This window comes from Erithacus rubecula (genome assembly GCF_903797595.1).
Source record: "Erithacus rubecula genome assembly, chromosome: 5".
In the NCBI taxonomy this organism is placed as follows: Eukaryota; Metazoa; Chordata; class Aves; order Passeriformes; family Muscicapidae; genus Erithacus; species Erithacus rubecula.
Genome location: NC_136687.1, coordinates 29,459,899 through 29,467,633, shown reverse-complemented (window position 1 = coordinate 29,467,633; position 7,735 = coordinate 29,459,899). Strand labels below are relative to the sequence as shown.

The window sequence follows — 7,735 nt, the reverse complement described above, 5'->3', positions numbered from 1 at the left end:
TTTCCAGGGGAGCAGGTGGCAAGCAGAGCGGTGGGGTGGCACTGGTCCCAATCAAATGGTTTGTCCATCATTGCTTTTCATTGTCTCAGGCTTGGGAAAAAATGTGGTGGAGGGAGCAGTGGGGAGGCATCAGCTAAGGTCACATTGCATCGACTGGGTGAGCATTGTTTGCATGGAAATCACACCCTTTTGGTATACTTTGTCATTAATATTTTTGATGTTACTGTTCCTTATCTTACTGCTTTCCCAGTAAATTGTTATCTCAACCTGTAATCCCTGCCTTTTGCCTTTCTCACTGGAGGTGATTGGGGGCAGAGTTATGCCTGTGTGGGGTAAATTTCCAGTGGGGCTTAAACCATAACAGAAATTACAGCAATATTGTCAGCTGCCACACCTGTGCTTGGATTCATGGGGAGGTTCCCAGCTGCATTTGATGAGTACAGTACTTTGGGGCAGACAAGGTTATAGAGAGACACCCCATGTTTTCTCAATGCATTGTTTGAACACAAGCAATGCCCAGAGCAGAATGAATCAGGTCTGTCTGATAGTGAGACCCTTAATTTTCAATGAATTGCTTTCTGTACCTTCTTACTCACAGTTGTGTGTGGCATCAAAGCAGCCTATTCCTGGGTGCAGATTCTGATGCAGTGCAAAAGGTTATTTTGTAAAACATCTAACACATGGTGTTTCATTTACTCAAGCAAAACTCTAGATTATATCCTATGAATTTAACAAAAGGATTAAGTATGTTGCTTAGAACAAAAATCCTCTAGTAGCATTAAGTGTTACAGGATAACTAGTCATTATAAATGGACTCAGCTTATCTCTTTGACCTGAGCTCATATGAGAGACATTCCCCCAGGTCTAAAACAATCCATGTCTGACTTGGGTTCTCTGTGAGTTGAGCTCATTTCACTAATTCTTATGACTTTGATTCTTATTTTATTCATCTCTAGTTACAGAACAGCAAAATATTTTAAGGCCAGATGCATGGGGAGAAATGCTTTTGATGAGATAAAAATTATGTTTCAGATAGAGGTGCAATTACATTTCCTTAAGGAATATTGCAGGAACAGACAATGCAAGTAAGTTTCTAGACTATGATACACAGGCAATTCTATGCTAAAATTAATTATTTCTATGTAGATGAGATGGAAGTGACAGAATAATATGGAAGGTAAATGAACAGATTATTCATGCACACATCTATGGGTTTCTTTTTCAGAAAATTAAATAACTAATACTTTTTATTTATTTATTTATTTTTATATTTTTTTTTCTTTTAGGACACAGAGTAAAAATGATAATCATGTGAAATAACCTAACAATATTAAAATCAGTTGCTGGCACTTTACTGAAATTTGTATTTCAGATGTTATGACCAGTTCTGTAAGTAATATATCTGCTGTTCTGTTCAGAGGTTCTTATGCATCTGCCTGCTAATGTTCTGTCAACAGACAGGTTTGATGGGTTTGGGTAATTCCATTTTCTTTCATTAATGTTCAGAGCATGAAGAGTCCCCCAGGAAGGCTTTTTTAAGTGTGGTAGAGACAGTATAAGAGCTTCTGGCACTCTGTAGCAGTGACTCATATCTCAGACACTCAACAACTACAGATCAATTTTTTGTTGTGAGGCTACCTATTAAATTTATTAGCACATGAGGAGTTCAAAGAAAAAAAATCTCTGAGACTAAGTATCCAGAGAGATTTTAGTCAAATTAGGGTATCTCCTGTCTCTTCCAGACATTTTACTGAAGGGCTTTTACTTCTGTGTTCTGCAATTAGGCTAAAAGGCAGAAAGTAAAAGAGCATAAAACAACCTGGATTTTCAGATGTTCTTTATTTTTAGACCAAAAAAATTTCTCATGAAGATTATGTTTTCATTAGGTATATCATGAATTTGGTTTTCATAAAGTTTCAGCTCAGTTTTATTTTTGTCAGGCCACTGGGCAAATCAAACCATTGAAAAAAATTATGATTTTTTTTTTTTTTTAAATATTTGAAAATTTTGATGTTATTTATTAATTTATCATGATTAAATGCAATTGTATTTGTACAAAGACTCTAAATTAAAAGAAAGGAACATCTGACTGTATTTTCTAGAGCACCTAATTGTGTGCTTTCTAGTGTAGGAAACATTTGACATTTTGAAAATGCCGTCCAGATCTTGCTTCAAATCCACATTGGCAAGTTTCCAGAATCACTTAATGTTTATTCTTCTGTTTGCCTCTGTAATCATAAAACCATAGAATAGTTTGGGTTGGAAGGGACCTTGTCAGGTCTCCATTTTTTATTTGATAAGTGGGATTCTTAAGCCATTGTGGTCTCTGATGTATTCCCTTCACTATATATTGCATGAAGTTTTAAGAATACAAGCTTAAACGACCACATTAAATAACCTTTTAATTTTGCTCACTTTTATTTATCAGTACTTCTTCTCCTGGCACCAGCACCCTCACCTCAAAGACCATTTTTGTGATTTCAAAAATGTTCTTTGTATCAGAAGGGCTAAGTTGCTTTCCTCCTACCATGTAAGTGTACAATGAAAGCAAACATCATAGCAAAAATCATTGTGGAAGATGACTAATTAAGTATCTGCCAGAATAATTGTTTTTTGAAGATAAAATGGGAGATCAGAGGAGTTCTTTGGCATCAGAGAAAGAGTTAGAAGAAACTGGAGTGTGTGCTGGTGTTAAGCAGTACATGTACAAAGGCTGTATCTTCCATGGCAATTTTAAACCATGGAAAAAGATTAAAGTTTATGATTCAGTGGAAGATTGATGAAAGACCTTATGCAAAGAATATTACTAATGAGAAAAAATGGGGATGGATGGGAGAGCAAAATATCCTTTGGCAGCTAAAGCATGCAAATATATAATAAAGCAAGCAAGGGAAGAAATGGAGTATTCTTAGCTTTTGGACTTTATTCCATTAACACAAAACCCCAATACTTTTAAAAAATAGAGGAAATACTAAGGCCCATTTTGTCCATCAGCACTATAAGGTAATATATAAAAATATATAATACAGAAAGAAAATTAAAGAGTAGCATTACAAATTATAGTTTGCTGATGAATGTTCAAAGTCCAAGGTAGCACAGAAAGGATTACCACAATTTGTGGTTATTCTGGCACTTTTTTGAAAACTACATATGGCAGCTGAAACTGTACCAGTTATATTTCAGCCAGGGCAACATTTACATTCTCCTCATCTACCTTTGACTTGCAGCTTCTTTGAAGAATTATCCTTTTCTTTTCTGTCTCAAAACCAGCCTTGCTATGTTGCAAAAATGAAATGGATGTCATGGACTCTTAACCCTGAGTGTCAGAGCACTTCAGATGTAGCTGAGACAATCTATACACATTAAGCAAAAAATTTCATCTGGAGTGAACTCAGAGGTAAAGTCTTAAGATTATAAAAGTAGCTGATGCTAGTAGAACAGCTCAGGATTCACACCAAGGAAAGGGAAATGCTGGCCCTATTCAGGCTGGAGAGTAGCTCACCTCTCCCTTTCACGAGGCCAGAGCTTCTCTCTGCAGGATATCATCCTGTGTGCTCTCTAGAGGTGTTAACAGAATGACTTCTGAAAGCTCTGCTGTATCACGGGGGAGGACTGAGAGCTGTGCTCCTGTAAGTGATCCCTGAGCCAGGATCATATTATGGCATGTCCAGGTGGTGCCATGGGCTGCCAAGCGTGCTGCAAAAGCCCCAGTGGGGTCCAGAAGCAATTTAGTGTTCTTCCAGAGTAAATTAGCTCTGTTCATAGCAAGGCTAATTAGCCTGGATTCAGCAGAGTCCTGATGCAGCAGCGTTCTTGCTCTCTTTGTTTTGCTTTTGTGGTTGTTTGGCACTGGGGTGCTTATTCATGGTGCTAAATTGCCCTGCTCAGATGCCTACAAAGCAGAACATTCCTTACTACCTGCACAAGTAAGCAGGAACTTCACTTGGTAAGTGTCTCTCTACATTCCTCAGTGGTGTTATGAGTTGTTTGTCTCAGCACAGGAGCTTTTATCAACAGTGTTGAGTATTGTCTGAGGATTGTTCTGGTAACTGACACCTGGGTTGCTTCACTGGGTTGAAACTCTTATTTATAAGGCTTAGTCACTGTGTAGAACAGATGTAACTTCCTATCCTGGGAACCATTCAGGATTCAAAGACACCCCTGTTTCTCATGAAGTGTGGAGGTTATGTCAGGTCTTCAGAATGAGGGAAAAAAATACTTTTATTTTATATTTGGAACGTTAATCGTGCATTAGAGTGACAACAGTAAAGCTGTATGAATAATTGTTTTTATCCCTTGGCAGATGAACCAAATTTAAAAGATTATTCAGGTCAAACTTCAAAGCAAGTCTATTTGGTGAATCAAATGCATTTCATTTTCATGTTGTCCATTTTTCACTAAATAAGGGAGCCAAAAAGATGAGTTGCTGAGAGAAACTGCTGACCTTTCAAAGAACAGAGGGGAGCAGAGATCTGATCTTCTTGGAAGTGCTCCCGTATCATTAGCCAATTACCAGAGTAGGGTTGTCTCTGTCACCTCAAGCATATGCTGCATAAAAAAACTCCATATTGAATAGATAACACTTCACTCAGATATTTTGTTACTGTTCTAACAGTCTCAAATAATTATTTTCCAGTGTTCTCCTGAAGTGAAGGAAACTTGGTCCTATTTTCTGCAAGCTTTATAAATATATTGACCTTAAACTGTGCCATCTTCAGACCTCTTTTATGACCGGTTTCAATTCCCTGGGGACCATGCACTCAGCATAATTGCAAGTTTTGTAATTTGTGAAGTCTTTAGTTAATATTTTAACAGAAAGAACACATTTCATTTTTTAATAAGAATTGTTGCTTGATCTGTTGGGAAATAACCAAAATCTTGCATTTATTCAGGAAATCCTGATTATGTTCATAGTCTGCTGAGAGGGCTTTAGATTTATTTCATACCTCACAGGTGCAATGAAGTGTTAAGAGCAGAGGAACTGCCATTTTACTCATTTGGACTCAGCCTGTCTCAACTGCTACACCTGAGATGCAAAGTGGCTGCTGCTTGGACTGCCTCTGCTGGGACTGAGTAAATAGCACATTTTCTCAAGCACATGCAGTAGTGTGGATAAAGAACTCTATTTTTGAGAGGGGCTTATAATACTAGCTTTATACTTTTGGAGAGTAAAGGTGAGCGTCTAAACATTCATTGTCCCTTTTATTGGATTTTAGATGGAGTACCAGATTCTGTATTATTGCATATTTAATTTTCCCCATGGCATAGCAAAAGAAAGGAAAAAAAGTGAATCTCACAGCTTTTACTTTAGCAATCTGGAGAAGCCATGACCTGGAGATATTAGGAAAAATGAACATTAAGATTCTTAGCCACTCAGCCTAGCAAACCTAAAATTGTCTGGACTACCCTCACACTTTTCAGTCCAGTTGCTTGCAGGACTGACCACACAGCTCAGTTTCAAAGTGAGTGCAGCTTAGACCTTTGGAAGCAGCACAGCTCAAAGCACAAAGGTCACTGACCTTTTCCTGTGGCATCAGACACTTGTTCTCACCTACTCTCTAAGACTTTGGATTCAGAAGATTTCCACTCTATTTTATTCCTTGCTACTACACTCTCAGATTTGAAATAGAGAGAGCCTTAACCTTTGAGGACACCTTTGTACTACTACTATGCCCTGTTAGTAAAATGTATGTTAAAAAATGCAAAATTGCATATGGAGTGTGTCTGGATTGCTGGTCACTGACTGGAAATAATGTTACACAAAAGGTAATAAAGTAAATATGTTTGTACACAGTCTAAAGTATTAGGGAGGACTTATATATATGGAACCACTGTTTACAGGATTTCTTCTGTGACAGGGGAAAGATAATCATGCTAGAGGTGGAATCCTGCCTTCTACCAGAGCTGGGATTTTGACCCAGGATTTTACCTGGGGAAACAGAGCCCTCTTTGTTGACTTGTTCACTGTCACATCAGGTAAAATAGATCTCTGATTTCCAGCTGGGTAGAGAGAGGTGAGGATCAAAGGAAATTGAAAGATTTGCAATAAAATGTACAGGGTCTAGCAGACAAAGTTGATATAAAGACAGGATCAAGAGAAACCTTAGGCTTGACGTTTTGAAATTCTTGTTTTATCTGATTATTTTTAACAGTCATGGCCTAAAACCAGCATTAGTTGACTTTCTGGAAAAAGAAGCTTCTTGATTTGATCCCTAGGTGGCCAAGGTGCTTATTGCTGGATATTAGGGAGGAAACCGAAGGTGATATTTTGCTGTGAAGATAAAAATCATTTTCAGTATATAATCCAATGCAGAAAAAAACTGGCAGAATGCATTACATTCTAGCCAGGGCTTTTTCTGTCCTTACACCAGAGAGAAAAAGAATGGAAAGTGTTATGGTGCTGCCTCTTTTTCCTGCATGAGAATTGACTGACACCCCCTTCATGAAGAAGCATCATGCTGTTTTATCAGCTATAGGCACAATGCAGGAAGGCACAAAGGATTTAACAATGACACATTAAGCACTTCAGGTAATTTCAGGTAATGAATACTCTGAAATTCATAAAGTACAGAGGAAGACTTTCTTAGTGGTAATTTGAACCATCAATCAGTGAAATATGCAAAATGTGTAAGAATTAAGACTGTACTTGTTGACTTGAATTATTAAAACCTGTAAAGCAACTACAGTTAAAGTGTATTAATTCATAGGTGGAAATATAAAATGTCAAGTAGTTTCATTTAGTTAAAATTTTGGTGTTAGAGTGTGGTAAGTAATGAAGGCTCCCAAAAAGTTAAGTATTTGGAATCATAGGCAGTACTGATACATGCTCTTGCAAAGAGAAAAAAAGTTTGGGGTGGGTTTTGCAGGTGCTTATTGGGGATATAGAAAATCTTTTGTATTAGGAAAAAATTAAGTAGAAAATACTGGGTTTTTTTTAACTTCTGTTTTTTTTCAAATTAATCTTAAGTTTAGAGTCTGTGTTTCTATGGATATAATCAATGAGAATTTTTGTTTTAAAGGTGAATTACAAATATTAATGTTACAGATGCTTATCCTCTTTTCCAGCGAATTAAAAATGAGCACAGCTCTAAGAATTTAGATAGTAAATATACATTATTGCATGGTTCTACCCACAGACTTTTTATCCAGTAAAATACAGATGATGAAAAAAAATATAAAAAATATATAAATATATAAATATATAAATATGAAAAAAGAAAAAGAAATGGACTAATTCCTTATGAGAGGAAATACATTTTAGTGTATTGCACTGGGTGAATGCTCAGTAAAACAGAGTCGGAATCACTGAATCAGATCTCTCTTTGAAAGTGCAATGAAGGTCAGCATCATAATGATGGGAAATGCAGCTGATTATTCCCTTGTATTTCACTTCTGGAACTTAGGGCTCTGTATCCTAGAGAGGCTGAAGGAAAAAGTAATTTGCAGGATGACTCATTGAAGAGTTACTTAGATGCTTCAAGTAAACGTCACATTCTGGTCTGTTCAGAGGTCTGCAAAATGAAAAGAACCCTTAAGAAATAGGAAATTGATTGTAAAGCCTCTGATGGTGCAAATGGAGTCAGTGCAATTCTTAAGACCACTCTCCCTGCCCATATTTTGAGTTGTAAATATTAGCTGCAAAATGAATTTTTTCAACAGCTCGGTTTTCTCAGTGGAATATTATGGAGATCAGGCTGAGTGTATGTGTAAGGGCTGTGTGTATGTGAAACAGTCA

At 37.0% G+C, this 7,735-nt stretch overlaps 1 long non-coding RNA gene across 1 annotated transcript; it reads left to right on the top strand.

Moving 5' to 3' along the window:
- Window positions 1–1,010: 1,010 nt before the first annotated feature.
- On the top strand, window positions 1,011–5,187 carry LOC306802666. The gene is made up of 2 exons (XR_013774428.1): window positions 1,011–1,085; window positions 4,954–5,187. It is a non-coding gene; the product is annotated as an uncharacterized lncRNA (long non-coding RNA).
- Window positions 5,188–7,735: the final 2,548 nt, after the last annotated feature.